The sequence below is a fragment of the Amblyomma americanum genome, chromosome 5 (assembly GCF_052857255.1).
Source record: "Amblyomma americanum isolate KBUSLIRL-KWMA chromosome 5, ASM5285725v1, whole genome shotgun sequence".
In the NCBI taxonomy this organism is placed as follows: Eukaryota; Metazoa; Arthropoda; class Arachnida; order Ixodida; family Ixodidae; genus Amblyomma; species Amblyomma americanum.
This window is the reverse complement of record NC_135501.1, coordinates 133,779,175-133,795,003: the sequence shown is the minus strand read 5'-3', so window position 1 is coordinate 133,795,003 and position 15,829 is coordinate 133,779,175. Positions and strand designations below refer to the sequence as shown.

General features: G+C 43.1%; 1 long non-coding RNA gene across 1 annotated transcript; it reads right to left on the bottom strand.

The window, feature by feature from the left end:
- Window positions 1-511: 511 nt before the first annotated feature.
- Window positions 512-9,024, bottom strand: LOC144135040 (uncharacterized). The gene is made up of 5 exons (XR_013315349.1): window positions 8,769-9,024; window positions 3,031-3,152; window positions 2,286-2,372; window positions 1,698-1,805; window positions 512-644 (listed from the first exon to the last, which is right to left on the bottom strand). It is a non-coding gene; the product is annotated as an uncharacterized LOC144135040 (long non-coding RNA).
- Window positions 9,025-15,829: the final 6,805 nt, after the last annotated feature.

Here is a 15,829-nt window from a genome sequence, read left to right as displayed (position 1 = left end):
GTAGTGTAGCCACCTGCGCTCCGCGTGATGTCACTCGGTTTCGCGCATGCGCAGCTGTGACAAATCTGTAGTGTGGCTCACGCGAAGGCCGGTGTTGACGAGCCTAGTGAAGCTTTTCCCGTCAAAAACGTTTGCAACTCAATACTGCATAGTTAACAGTATTTCAGCGCTCTACAAACACGTATTCCGGCATATATACGTGGAGCCTAATTCTGAGCGTAATAGACATATAGTTCAAGATTCAAAAAAAGAAAAAGAAAAGAATGAATAAAAACTAAATTCCTTCACCGAAGCTACATGCCGTATATTTGGACGGTGGATGCAGAATATGGCGCGCAGAAACTATTAAACATCCTGCTGCAAATTTGTTTGCCACCGTTCCGTGGTAAAGTAAGCGTACAAATCACTATGTTCAGCATTGCTCTGAGGGTATGCAGTTTTGCTCAGGATCATCAAGGTGCACAAATCTGTTGAAAGACTATGGGAAACGAAACACGTGTGAGATCCGGAGAGCTGAAAAATTTTATTGGGCTCATGTTTTTTGCTGCGTAGTGAAGAGAGGGTTCTTGGCTGTGGTCTGTGGGCGTAAACTTGAGCAGTCGTCTCGTCTTCATTGTATCGGCCCTAACGACATCACTGTTTTCCTGTAAATTCAGCAATCACGAAAAATTAGGCACATAATGCCCCTTACGTTTATTCCAGTGCCTACGTATCGGCGAGATAGGCACTTAAATAGGAGAAGGGGAAGGGGGGGGGGGAGAGCTGGTAAACGATAGAAATACCTCATTTTAATGTCTCTTTTAGCGGTTGATGTATATTTTTTTACAGGAGAGGCCATGAATGCAAAAGTTTAAATAAGATCTATGTCATATCCCTTTCTGAGGAAGAAGTTGGCCACTATAAATGGAAAGCATGTCTAGAGTGCTCGAACAGCACACCAGGGAGTACACCTGTGTCGTTTGTAACACTTGTGAGCTAAGGCTCCAAAGATGTCCATGTGGTGCATGTGCATTTCCATTGATCGTGTTCAACTCATAATATCTTTAAAAGTTGCATTAGGCAGGCCAGTCAGCGGCGATTGGTCTAAAGGCAGAACATAGCGCGCCATTCAAGAGCTCTAGGCAAGTATGTGGACGACTGCACTTCATGTTGCGACCAGGTCGTCCGGGAAGTAAGCAGCCTTGCAAGATATGAGTTGTATACTTTTATCCTCAAACGATGTCAACTTAATTACCTGCTTTATAAAAGGGCCAACAGTGCAGTCAGTGGCTAATTAACAAAACCACATGCTAGCATTTACGTCGGTTCATTGTCATAGGTACCGATGAAAAGAATGGAACAGCGCATAACTGATGCCGGATCAATATATTCTGCAGGCGACCGAACAGCAGTGCGCATTTTAAATAAATATACAATTGAAAATTGGATGTGGGCAAGCAACCTCAGAAGACAACCTAGATTAGGTTACGGCATAAAGTTACACTTCTAGCCTTGATGTCTGTATTTTTTGCTACGCATCTTGCCTAATGATGTGCGGTAAGTAAAATGACCCCAAGAATAGCGAAATGGATATAGGAAAGTTGACTGTGATTTGGGATACTCCTGCGCCCGGTACAAAGCACCAAGGGTTTCAGGCTGCTTGAAGAATGAAAGAGAAAAGAAAAGCGGGCAGCGCATATAGCAAAAACAATACGTACCACAGTGGCACTTGCAAGTGATACCCACTGTGGAGCACTGCAGTGCATTCGGCGGTTTGCATTCTTCTGAGAAAGTCTCGCGCAAAAATTCACAGGGCTCCCTTGGCACTGTGTGGAAAAATATCTAAGCGTACAGCGCACGCTATCGAGCCTTTTTCATGAGAATGCACAAAATGAAGCAATTCAATATCGGAATGTAAATAAATATAAATAAAACAACAAATTAGCTCCTAGAGAATATAGAAAAGACAGCAAGGCGGTTTGTTCAACAGTGTACTGGACAGAAAATACTAAATAAACCTCTAAAGGAACACACCGTTTTGTGCATGGCCGTAGCTTGCTCTTTTCCTGCCTATTTTAAAAGCAAGAACAACAAGCTCGGATCATATTCCAAGAGTTATCATGGGAATGAAAACTGTACACAGGACGCTGAGTCGGGGCAAAACCTCAGTTGCAGCTGATACCTCTTAAGTTAAGCTCTACTGTAACGTTCAGACAAACACTGTCGAATTCGCCTCTCTTGAAGAAATCTGGTATAACCACAGTGCGTAAACTAGGAAATTGGAAGGAACAGTGAAGGCCCCTCACAGCAAAAGCAACGACATCTTTCTTCAGTGAGGAAGCATGCCAATTTGGATCCAGTCAGACAGTCCAGCAGAGGGCACTCGGGCTCTTCTGAAAATATCATTCTTTTAGAACACTTCTTTGTTCAATATATACTGACGTTTCACATATAGCGGATGATACATGTTCTCTGAGGGAGTAAAGCTACAGTGCGTTATCGCCATATGGTAGTCAGAGAGGAAAGCGGCTTGACGGTGCACGACTATCTTTTACTAAGAACTCATGTGCATCTAGCTGAAGTTTCTAATTTAGCACCAGAAAAACGTAATACCACTTCCATCAAGCAATGCATCTACAACGCTAACAGGAGAGGAATTTAGATATTTGAAGAGTACGTGTAGACGACATCAAGTGATTTGTCTCGTTCATGTCTTCATGTTTTTTTTACCATCCACTAACTGTAGTCTTTTGAGCGTCTATGAAATTGTTCACTCTGAAAATGAAACTTCTTTCGAAATAGCGCTTACCTACCGTAACCGTTCCTGTGTATTCCGAGCTCTTTGCGCTGAATAACCTGTCTACGGAGGTGTTGACGGAATCAGAACAAAGCTGGCTGTTGTGTGCGCATACAGAATAAAGGCTGCTTGGACATCAAGAAGGGAGACGAAGAGAAAGTATAGAAATACTGGGTTGCTTGATGACTTCCTAAACACCAGTTAAAACTCGAGAGCCAGCGATAATTACGCAGTAGAACACTAATTTTACTCACCTGCCGTCACGCCAGCCAGGATGATATACGCTAGGACACCAACGATAAGCAGTTTCATTCTAGCCTTGGTGCGACAAATGAAGATCCGGAAAAAAGGTTTTCTTATGCAAGGTACAGTCAGTCTGGAACGAAACGAAAACATCCATTATGCGTACTTTTCTTTTTTTTTTGCGGAGAGATATTTCGTTACAACCGGTTTCTGAATATGCACTTCGCAAAAAGGTCTACCGAGAAATATGAATCAGGCTAGTTGAATACTGTAGTTGAAACTACACAGGTAAGATATCTAATTTTGTTCATAGACTATAGTTAAGCACTTCGTGGATCTAATGCTGTGCAAGAGATTGCAACCAAATCCAAGGGTTTACGTGGAAAGGAATTGAAAAAAAAGCCTTAAACGCCATGGAACACTCACAGCACTCACTGCAAATTAGGGTTTTCAGCCACCGTTCCAGTATTTATTAGAATTCTGCATGCGCGGAATCTTCCAGCTACTAAAAAAAATTTAATATTCACCTTTTTGCCTTTAAAATGCGACGTTCAATATTGATGACGCGTCTACAGGTAAATGCGGGACGCATGTTAGCAATGGCTAGCACTGTAGGTCAAAAAGGCTGCGAAGAAAGAGTTTTTTTAAGAGCATAGCATTTTATATCTGTTTAACAGGCTATAGCTCTCATTCATAGTGCAGATATGTTGGTTTGCAAACGGGCTCACCGGCATCAGTGACGCCGGCGTGCAGGACAAAGCCGGAAAAAGAAACTGAGTGTGAAATACTTGGACAGAGGAATATATTAATTTTAGTTAGTTGATCTGATATATCTCACACTCATGTTCTGGCTTTTCTTGTAGAGCCAGTTAGCATGAAGGTTCAAGAAAAGAAATAAGCCGCCTAGAGCAATTAAAAAGAATACCTTACGAATGGTGATAACCCACGCAGATCTTTAAGAAATGCACTGACAGGAAAACCAAACGTTGACGCTTATTGAGAATAATCCCTGCTTTTATAACCATAATAATAAAAGAAAATCTAAAATTCTGCCACCACGACCTCCCACTTGACCAACTGTAGGTCATATTACGCTGCTTAGTGCGTATTGTATCGAGGGCATTGCCCGCATGTTTACTAAGAAACCTTATATGATTGTTTTGAGGCCGCTTTCTTCCGAGACGCGCTCAAAACAATTTAAAGAAATATTATTCGCGGAAAACTTAAGCCCTCGTCATACAAAATGAAGACGTGATGGCATTTTTTGTGCCCACAAACTCCAATCTCCGCATTATCAGCGGACAAAAAACTCTCTTGGGGACCCGATGCGTAAGAATTACGCATCGGCTCCAAGGGCGGCTGCGGTGCCATTAAATTGCCACAGAAGGTTATGGCATAATTACGACCCAATCAATAACTTTCATCTAATTCAAAATCTCACGTCGTTTTTTGAGCCGCTTTAATCGAAATACAGCCGCCTGGCCACCTAATGCAAGAAGGAACTTGAAAGCTTGTCCTTTAGCACGTCATATCAACTGAGCCTTTGAATAACAATATAATAATAATGTTCTTTATTTGCATCAAGATGGTGGAGGGGGTTGTGGGTAAAAGTATGCTCGTAAACAGCAGCTTGACAAAGGCCCACAGCCCTCCTCCACAGGGAAACAACAGCAAAGCAGGGAAAGACACACACAAGTATACATATAATCTCTTCGCAATTTAGCAGTGCCAAAAATAACAGGATCATTTCATAATAAAAAGAGATAGAAACAAAAATTAGAACAACAATCAATACAATAAATATCGAGGGTGCAAGCAGTAAAATAAACACAGGGTTAAATATGCACATTAGAGGAACACAGGTGCAGTTTTTATGTACGTGTGCAGTGAAGCTGTCGTAAATCATGTTTAGATATTTCAAGTAGGTCAGTCCCGGATTTTTTTATAGTTGCTTAACAGTGTTGTAAGTGTGAAGGATAACTTTTTCATTGCGTAGTTGGTTCTAAGAGTTGGTATAATCCCCTCCTCTTTGTGACGGGTAGGGTAACACACAGTGCTGTTTTCCAGTAATGACAACTCATGCAGAGCTTCAAGATGATATTTTAGCTCGCGCTGGAATGCAAGTTCTAGCGTATAACTGCATAGATTGAGTACTGGTATTATGCTTGATTTGAAAAAAAAAAGACATTGGGAGTGACTGGAGTATGGTAGATTAAAAAGTATTCATTATGCTTTTTTTGAAGTATAGAGATCTTTTGCAGATTTGTATACGTGGTTGTGCCCTAGATCAGGAAACCGTAATTAGGATGAGATTAAAGCAAGTAATTAAAAAGCAGGATGTTTACTGGATACAGGAGATATGATCTGTTATAGGAAATAATGCCAACTGCTCGAGCGAACTAAATTAAAAGAGCATCAATGAGGCTATTCCATAGCATGCTCTGAGAAAATGTAACACCCAGAAATTTAATGTTATTTGTGATTTCTATTGCTGCACCACCATAAACTAAGCTTACATGAGAATTTAACCGCCTTAATAAAGGTCTAAATATTACTGCTTTTGTCTTATTAACATTTGTGTTCAAATGGTTCACTATAGACCACGTTTTAAGCTTGGTAAGGGGAGAATTCGCGTTGTTGTACAAGATACGGCAATCTGGAGCAGATAGAGATATACTAGCGTCGACGACATACAAAACGTATTTAGGCTTAGTGGAGAGGTTTGTGAGATTGTTGATGTAAATGTTAAAAAGAACCGTTCAAGAATGCTGTCCTGAACAAAACCTGTAACTGTCGATTTTAAATCAGAAAAATCCGTTTCGATTTGAACGAAATGTTTTCGAAAACTGAGATTTGCATTGATAAGTGCCAAAAAATGTCCTCGGATTCCATAAATTTCCAGTTTCTTTAGAAAAGTTGAGTAATGAATACAATCGAATGCGTTAGAAAAGTCGACATAAATAATTAGTATAAAGTTCTTTTTTCAAATTCGCACAAAATAATTTTTTTCTGTTCAAGCAACGCTAATTCGGTTGATTTGTTCTTCCTAAATTCAAATTGAGCATCTGAAATAACTGTTTAAATCAAAGAACGAGCAAAGCTGATAATAGATAAGCTTCTCCAAGCCTTTGAAAATATTGGTAACATGGAGATGAGTCGGTAATTATTACTATTATTAGGATCACCCTTTTTCATGAGCATAGTTACTTTAGCGATTTGCATTCGTTTTGGAAAACATGAACTCGTTAGGTGAAGATTGAAATATTGGTTGCATATGGACATAAGACATCCAGCACATAATTTAAGGGACGTATCTGAACTCCTTCAGCTCGGCAACCTCAACTATTATTTAAAGAATAAAAAACTGATGTAACTTATTCTTCTGTTACAGGCCTTAGAAAGCAGATGAATTATTTCTAACCGGCATAAAATTGTAAAAATCTTCAAGTGTACCACGATCAGAAAAATGAAGTAAATACTCATTAAATGAATCAGCAAGGGCACTGCCTGACACTTCACAGACATTTATTGACAACTCGATTCTAGATAAAAGCTTCGTGCGTTTAAAAACAGTGTCCAACTTTTTTCATACGAGGTCGCTTCTCTTTAGGAGACTGGAATTCAGAGTATATGCAACCAGATCTGCGTATTTTCACCTCCTTGTTCAATTTATTTTGGTACGCCTTAAATTGCGTTAGGGTAACAGGATCTTTTCTTTTGATAAACTGATGGTAAAGCATATTTTGTCGTTGATTATTTAGCGCTGTTCTGGAGTTATCCAAAGCTTGCAGATTTGTTTGCCTAGCTTAAAAGTTTTTATAGGAAATGTCGCTTGCAAATCTGCAGGAACTGGTTCATACACTTTTCGTACCCTTCATCGGCATTTTTTATCTCCATTACCCATGTAAAATCTCACTTCAGTATTTCAGTACTCAATCTGTCTAAATTTGACATAGTAATAGACCAAAAAAAATGGTTGGTCGGCTTTGCATCCTTCTGAAGTCTGCTTCTTTGCCATTACAAATATCGAAAGATGGTCGCTAAGACCACATGATATAGCTCCCGCTGTGGTGTTGGTATTATCAAAATTTGTCACAAAAAGGTGTAGCAGTGTTTTATTGTCTTTCGTAATTTCGGTCAGTAATGTCATTGCAGTATCACAAACGTTTGACGTAATGCGCATTTTCATCTTTCTTTGTTCATTAGTGTTTGCCAAGACGCCGGCTGACGTGACAGAGTAACTATTTGCAAAAACGAAATCGAGAAACTGCCCGAAAAATAAGAAAAAAACTTGAAACATTTCCATCTTGGGGGCCGGTAGCAAACAGAAAGCTCATGCTTATTTACACGATCTGACAATGAGTTCAAAATCATCACATTGCACAGAAAAAGAAGGAAGCAGTTCAGTTTACATTCGGCTTCATCAATAAAATAGCATGACTCCACCAACACAACGATTTTTTTCGATTTCAGCAAAAGGATTCATAACATGATAGTTAAAGTTATCCTGATCGTATTTACGCCAAGCTTCAGTTAACATGACAGCGTCGAACAAAACGTAAAAAACTAGAGATAAGACAATCCATTTCTGCCTTCTTGCTGTAAAGTGAACGAACGTTTAAGTGAAGGCATGCTACTAAATTTTTGTGCTGGTTCGTTGGAATTACGTTTACATACTTTGGAAGAAGGTAATTATCATTAGCCATTTCAAACTCCGACCGCACATTTTAAACCCATTTGCTGGACACATAGAACATGTTATAACGGAAGGTCACCCATATTGCGCACTACGATTGCAGACTGGCCATCTGTTTTGCGCATGAATACCTTTCCATTCCTATTACAGACATATTGATATGCATTTTGTTTTGCCCAGTCCTTCGTCAGTCGCAGCAGATGTCGTTTATGACCAGTCATATTTCCCATAATGGCAATGTTGCTCTTTTCGACCCTCAGTTTATTACTTTTCTCGAGCCACTCATCTCTGACAGCTTGCGTGGTGTATCTATTATCACTGGGATCTTATCGGGCTTTGCAGGTAGCCGGTGAACTACATTGACGTCCGCGCTCGAAAGCTTTGAAACTGCTATAGTGTCGGCCACAGCGTTTACTTTATCTAGCATATTTTCAGGTTCACTGGACTGAACTCTATCGAATTCAAGGTTAAGGTTTCTGCTCCTCCAATCAAGGCCATTGACTTTATTTTGCGACGTTTCATTTTCCTCTTTTTTTGTACCTCTCTGTCCTAAATTTCAATTCTCTTTTGAATATGCTTAGTGTCTTTTTTCTTAGGTAGTTAGCTTTTCAATCACTTCGCCCTGCTTAACTGACATTAGCTCTACAGCTGTTTCAATGCTAGCTACAGTTTCTTTAACGAGTAGGGTTTTAATGTCGGTTACCTCGTGACCAGGGAGCATTTCGCCTTGTCTGCTTTGGTGTTTCCTATTTTTGCATCTGAGACATGCCCATTTCTGCTTGGCTGACTCCGGTTTACTTTTGTACTGCTTTACGGTCAGACCAGCACAGGTTCCGAGATGGTAAAATTGGTTGCATTCAATACATGTGACATAAATTTTTTCGGGCGTAAACTGGTCATTGCATGAGGAACAAAAGTCTGTCGACATCGTGCGTTACACGCAGCAGTTTCAAGCAAAACAAACAAAAAACAACGGTAACAGGACAGCAGGTTGGCGGCAGTGGCAGCAAAAAGCACATATTCATAAAAGCAATCACATAGAACGACACGTACCTGCGAAAAAGCACAGCAGAGTTCAAGCGGTGCTCTTTCGTGCTGCCGCTGTCGTCGAGTGCTGGGGGATCCGAGCAGTCCGTCTTTTATCTTGAAAGGATTGTCGCTTGTCCCGCCGCGGGTGGTTTCAGGCAGCAGATCTTGGTAGTTCTGCCGCACTTGCACAGTCGGGTTCCTCCGTCAGCTTCACCGTGGGCAACCAAGCCGCGGTGGAGGCGAAACGGCGAAAAGGCAGAGCAACGTTCCAGCGGTTGTCTTTTGCGCTGCCGCTGCCGCCGAGTCAAGACATAAACTCAATAGTCAACAGAATGATACGTACACAAGGAATTTGTTTTTGTCTGTTTTTTACAACATGGGAAAGGTGGGTTGCCGGGCAGACTAGCGCTTTTTTAAATTTTTGCACACCATAAAGAGGTAGCAGGTGGCTGCTGCAGCGTCTTATAAGCGAAGCACTTGGATGTACATTCTTCACAAAGACAAGAAGGAAAAAAAACCGACTTTGCAACCAAAGATTCACGGGGAGAACAGACGCTTCGGTGCCTTCATCTCCTTTAAGGTTGACTGAATGCATGCATGAGACGCTGCACATGAAACGATGGCACGGCGCAGCTAAGCACTGTGTAAAAAAGTGAGTCAATTTGCCTAAGAGAATAATGGCACCATTTTTGAAGATGTTTCCTGGGAATGCAGAGATGCTGCAGAAAGATTACGTTTTGATCTGGAAGTAGTTTCATAGGGGTGGGGGGGGGGGGGGGTGGACCCAATAATAATAATATTTGGTTTTTGGGGAAAGGACCCGGTTCGTTATTTTAACCTGAGCGTCTGCTGGGAAAACTATTAATATAAAATTCTTCTTAATATCATGTCCTGCGCTTTGATTGCGTTTCTTGAAGCAAAAGGATGCTAAAGCTCAAACTGAGAATAATAATAATAATTGGTTTTTGGCGGAAGGAAATGGCGCAGTATCTGTCTCCTATATTGTTGGACAGCTCTACCGCGCCGTAAAGGAATAAGGGTGGGAGTGAAAGAAGAAAGGAAGAAGGAGGTGCCGTGGTGGAGGGCTCCGGAATAATTTCGACCACCTGGGGATCTTTAACGTGCACTGACATTGCATAGCACACGGGCGCCTTAGCGTTTTGCCTCCATAAAAACGCAGCCACTGCAGTCGGATCAGTAGCCGAGCGCCCTAACCACTGAGACACCGCGGCGGGTTAAATTGAAAATAAAAGACAAGAATGATTGCTTTCGTCACATTCCTGTTCCTGCTGCTAAAGCGCCAGCTCATAATTTGCTCAGAACTTCGCAATCTTTCCCCGTCCTTCGTCAAACTTAGTATGCCTTGACACCGTGAATTGACAACATTAAATATTTTTAAGAAGTCGTTTTTACCACGCGCTGTCGCCCAGATTATTGCACTTTCAATTGACTTCCCTTTAAGAGATGACGTAACCGATTGTAAAGGCCGTCGCATGAATATTAGTTGTGCATTTTTCGCTTCCGCGTTCTTTTCGTTTCATATGTTTTCAGTGTTTCTGTTTTGTTTAAATTGAATTGCTCCTTGCTCATAATTATTCTATACATTAAACTTTGGTAACTGCGGCGTTCAACGTCCAGATGGCACATGAGATGTTAAAGACGGCGTATAGGAGGGTTGCGGAGTAATTCAGAAAACTCGGGTTTCTTTAACGTGCTGAATGTAAAAGCGCAAAAAAGAAGGACGTAGAATAAGAAACACAACACGAGCGCTCACTTCCAACTGATAGTCCTTGTTTTTTGCGCTTTTACGTTCAGCATGGAAAACCAACTCGCACAAACTCCGCCGTTAACGTGCGCTGGTGATCCGCGATGGGAAACATTTATTTACTATATACAGGGAGATGTTTGGGCAGAGAGGCGTTTTTGTAGTTCGCCTTGAACGGAATACGGCTGCCAAAACTCAAGATCGATGCCGCGACCACAGAATCAGCAGGCGAGCACAAAAGTCACTGAGACGCCAAGGCGGGCTAATTTGCGCTGTATTCCTTCGTTTTGCCGCAGGACTGCCCCGCCTCAGTCTTGAACTGACTGCAAAATATCTTAAATAACAAAAATAAATTTAGTTGCGAATGCCAAACTTTTGCCCTGAACAATGCGTAACAGACTCTGCATGATTTTTTATCGTCTATATTAAACCACCAAATTATTGCTTCCTTATCTTCAGTATATAACCCTCAAGGTGTTGTAAAAGACTCAGAACGGTAGAGGACCAGCAGCCACAATCAGTATTTCCTACACCGGCTCGGTGGTTATTCTCACAAAAATAAAAGCGCTATGGCGCAAACAAACAAGCATCAGTTCACACTGCATCAGAGTGCACACTTTTGATCCGTGCGCAGCCGCGGTGGCTCAATAATTGTAGTGCTCGGCTGCGATGGGGATTTTGATGGAGTCGAAATGCCAGAGGCCCTGTGTACTCTGCGATATCAACAGAAGTTAAACACCCACCGCCTAGACGAATTTCTCCGGAGCCCTCTACTACGGCGTCCTCATAGCCTTAGTCCCTTTGGGACGTTAAACCCCCATAAACCAAACCTTATTCCGTTCCGCAGCTATGTGATAAGTTATACGCTGCAGTGTGGACAAAATTATCACTCACATATTTTGTGAAGAAAGTCATGTTAAGGGCAATTTTGGCATCTGTTTGCGCAGCTGAAACAAATGAAGCGGACAATAGTTGGGATGCGCTGGCCTCGTGTTATTTCTGGTGGGCCGCCCAGTTCCCACAAACCTTCATATTAGAGCGAGCCTGTCCGCACGATCGCGCAGCGTTCCTTCGTGGTATTAAGAGAGTGCTACCGCGGCATCATGAAATTGGTAAGCCCGTCGTGTCTCTCATCTTAATTGAGCGCTCAGGGCTACACATTGCCGAGCAATTGCGTGCAGAAGAAACACGGGCGGCATGACTTCATTTATTACTGATGTACCGAAAAGTGTGTAATTCGCAACTGACGCGTAGTTCTGCACCGAAGTCAATGATTCGGCTATAAATATGTCATTTTTTTAGGGTTAACAGATCAAACGGGCTTTGTTAAATCTGAAGGACACTGAATACCAGATGTTCGCCAGAGTCAGTTTTGAAAAGCCAGGAGAAAACCCGCCGCGGTGGCTCAGTGGTTAGGGCGCTCGACTACTGATCCGGAGTTCCCGGGTTCGAACCCGACCGCGGCGGCTGCGTTTTTATGGAGGCAAAACGCTAAGGCGCCCGTGTGCTGTGCGATGTCAGTGCACGTTAAAGATCCCCAGGTGGTCGAAATTGTTCCGGAGCCCTCCACTACAGCAACCCTCTCTTCCTTTCTTCTTTCACTCCCTCCTATACCCTTCCCTTACGGCGCGGTTAAGGTGTCCAACGATATATGAGACAGATACTGCGCCATGTCCTTTCCCCCCAAAAACCAATTATTAATTATAATTAAAAGCCAGGAGAAACGACATTTCGCTTCCCCATAATGGCACACCAATTCTTGGCCTTCCAGAAAAATTCAGCACCTTCTCTGAAGTGTGTAGAGCTTGTGCCAGCGCAACAACACTATTTCGCATTTTCTGATAGGACGTCGGTTCACGAGAAAGGCGTGCTGATTAGAAAAAATTTTATTTACATATGTACACATGCCAAGGTTACCGGATACATTTGACATTCACAAGTTGACATGACGCTCAGCATGTAAGGCGAGCCAATTAGAGTGCCAAAACATCTTTGAATAACTAACAGGAATTTCTTGTGTGCGATTTAAAGCGGCGTGGCATGATTATTAACAGTGAGTGATACCGGAAAAATCTGACACGGAAAAAAAAGGGGGGGGGGAATAAAGAAGAAGACCCTAGCGCCAGTTTGGTCTAAAGACCAGAACAAGACGTTCATTGTTAACAGAAATGAATGGGCATGACCACTGCCGGAGAAACTCTTCCTCTCCCAAGAAAAAGAGTTCCTCTGACAAGAATCTGATCAGCTCCCTTCTAAGACGGCCAAGTATTGGCCACACAGCTCGGCGTCGAAAGACACCAGCGACCGCGGTGCATCGATTGCGCCATAAACTAAAAAGACCTGCAACAATTAACAGGCGAGCAAAACGGCCGCTGGGGAAGCGGCCGCGGGAGACAAAGCTCGAAATGCCCTGCCCACGGAATCCCGCATGAACGGCGCGCCAAAAGACACGTGCTACCATGCAGGTGACTGTAGCATGGAGATTAGATTCCGGAAGCGGGCAATTCGGACAGGTACTGGAGCGTAAAACGCCCCACCGCTCCAGCCGATCACAAGTAGGCAGCACTGCCCAACCAAGTTTCCACACAAAGTCACGTAGATGGTCTGGGAGAGGCGTCGATGACGACGGCGGCCTCGGCCTCGGCGTGCTTCTCGTCCTGGGAGCGGTCACGACACCAACCGGCAGACTTAGGTCCTGGCTACCATCTCGTGCTAAGTACTCCAAAACCGAGTTAATGGTTCCCAGCACTATGTGCATATTTGTATACTTTTCGAGTCTCTACAGACATCCGTAGTCGGGTACACCAGGGCAAGTTACAAGAGACAGCAGCCACTCCACGGGCATTTCTGCGAGGCAGCGTCTTGTTTTGTGTAAATTTTACCGCTTGACAGTGCTATTTTTCAGACTAGTAGTTTCACAATCGCCTATGAGTTCCCTTGGAGGGAAGACGATGAAGCGGCTCTAGACCAGAACGCCATCACTTCGCCTCTCTAGTTTTTTTCCTGATTTACGACATAATGAAACCACTGTTTCTTTTTTTGGTGACAGTGACGGAAGTGGACGCTGTGGAATTTCAGTCCGGTCGGTCAGCCGCTGCCGCCCAGAGAAAACAGCTTGGCTTCTCGAATGACGCAAGCAGCCAGGCCACCGTGGTGTATTCGGCCGCCATGTGATGACTCTTAAGTTGACGACGGCTTCATCAGAGTCCTAAGCAAGAACGCCAAGCGGCGACTGAGCAAAGGGGAGTACTCGTCGTCTTCGAGTACGTCCACGATCTCTGCGGAGCGAGGATCATCGGCACTTACGGTCCTACTTGTGCCGCAGACTCCCAACGACAACCTTAACCACATAAATAGCAAGCCACGTCTGTGTTCTTGGAGGCTTGAGTTCCGAGAGCAATTAAAGATGTGAGGGTGAATTGCCTCATCAAAAACCTTCTAAATGTGTAGCGGGTACTGGAAAGAATCGTCCAAGAATTTCCGCAACTCGTCCTCCCCGTCCACATACTACTTTAAGGATTGGGAGCAATATGGCTGGACAGGCAAAGGCGGTTGTCGCAGACGGGCCTTGGCTATCCCTGCCTGAGCTACATACACCCGCAGGGGCCAAGCAGGTAGTGCGTACTCAAAGTCGTGAGTTCATAGCTAATCAAGCACAAGTATAAATACCTCGTATAAATACCTCGGTCTTCACGTTCATTCACACCAAACATGGAACCACCACATTAACCTTATTCTTGCATCTGCTAATTGGTCATTAGGCCTCTTAAAACAAAACTTAAAGCATGCTCCCTCTCACCTCCGATTACGTGATTACACCACTTTTATTCGACCTAAATTTGAATATACTTCAGCTATTTGGGACCCTAATCAGGCATACTTAATAAATAACATCGAATCATTACGGAATCGCGCCGCTCATTTCATCTACTCTGATTATTCACGTCATACCAGCATTACAGCCATAAAGAAACGCGCTGATCTGCAAGATATATATCTCCGTCGTAAAGTTGCACGCTTATGGCTTTTTCATAAACAGTATCATCACTCAACGCTTCATAATGACTTTTTTCTTTGCCTTCCTTCATTTTTGACCGCCGCGACCATCGGTTTAAAGTTAAGCACTTGTCATGCCATACATCTAACTAGGCACATTCATTCATTCCACGCAATATAACCAACTGGAACTCTCTCACTTCAGATGTTGCTACCGCCTATCCGGAAAAATTTTATAAGCTAATATTTGCCACTACTTCTGCGTAACATCTTTTAGTAATTGTTAGCTTACCAGCACATTAGGTTTTTGTCTTTTATTTCTGTTACTGATGTTTCTCGTTGTTTTATTTTGGTGCCGTTATGAACAGACATTGTATAACTTGTATTAACTTTACTCTGTTAATGTTTGTGTGTCTTGCCATTTATGCTTCAATGTTTAATTATGTCGGTTTTGTATTTTGATTCCAAGGATCCATATGCTTTTATCCGTGTTTTGTTTTAAGTTTCTTGAATTTTTGGCTGATTTCTTTCTTTCTTTTGATTACTTGCCTTTGCCCCCCCCCCTTCCCCTAATGTAATACCCTCAAATTGAGTGCCTTTAGGAGTATTGTGTACAAAAAAAATTAAAAAACAAATAAGTCACAACTCCGGTCCAATACAGGGACCGGCAAGTGACTTCGCCATTTCCCTCGAAGCACTGCACACCCTACACGATAGAACAGTCACCGCGCACCCAGTGTGTTGAGCCTACTGCTGGTTCTATAGTAGATCAGAAACCGGACCAGGTCGCACACGAGCATGTCAGTGCAATGCTGAAGCCAATTGTGGATGCCATACCTATGCTGCTCTCCAGCTTGCACATGCCATCTGCACAGAATGCACTGCAGATGCTGATTTGTTGAATCCAGGTCTTGCAGCTGTCCAATAGCTGGCACAACGCATCCTCCAGCCTCATCCTTCCAAGAAGAAGTCCGATGCTAACGCTGCCATTAACATTATCAGCGGCATCGGCAAGCAGCCATTCTTGGCACTGAAACGCCTGCGATGCATGTGATGGAGGGCCCTCGATCTGTTTTACTCAGGTCGCAGCTGTAGGCAGCCCTCAAGGTGTGCAGGCTACAGCTGCGGCGGCCTGTGACTTGCAGTGCTTGAGTTATGGCCTGTAGTGCTTGCTACGGACCGCGTTTCTCTTTTTCTACTTATTCTTTTGCTACTAATTTTATACTTCTTATTCTTTTACGCCCACTCATTCCAGTCCCCCATTGCAGGGTAGCCAACCGGAACATTTTAGTGGTTAACCTCCCTGCCTTTCCTCTACCACTTT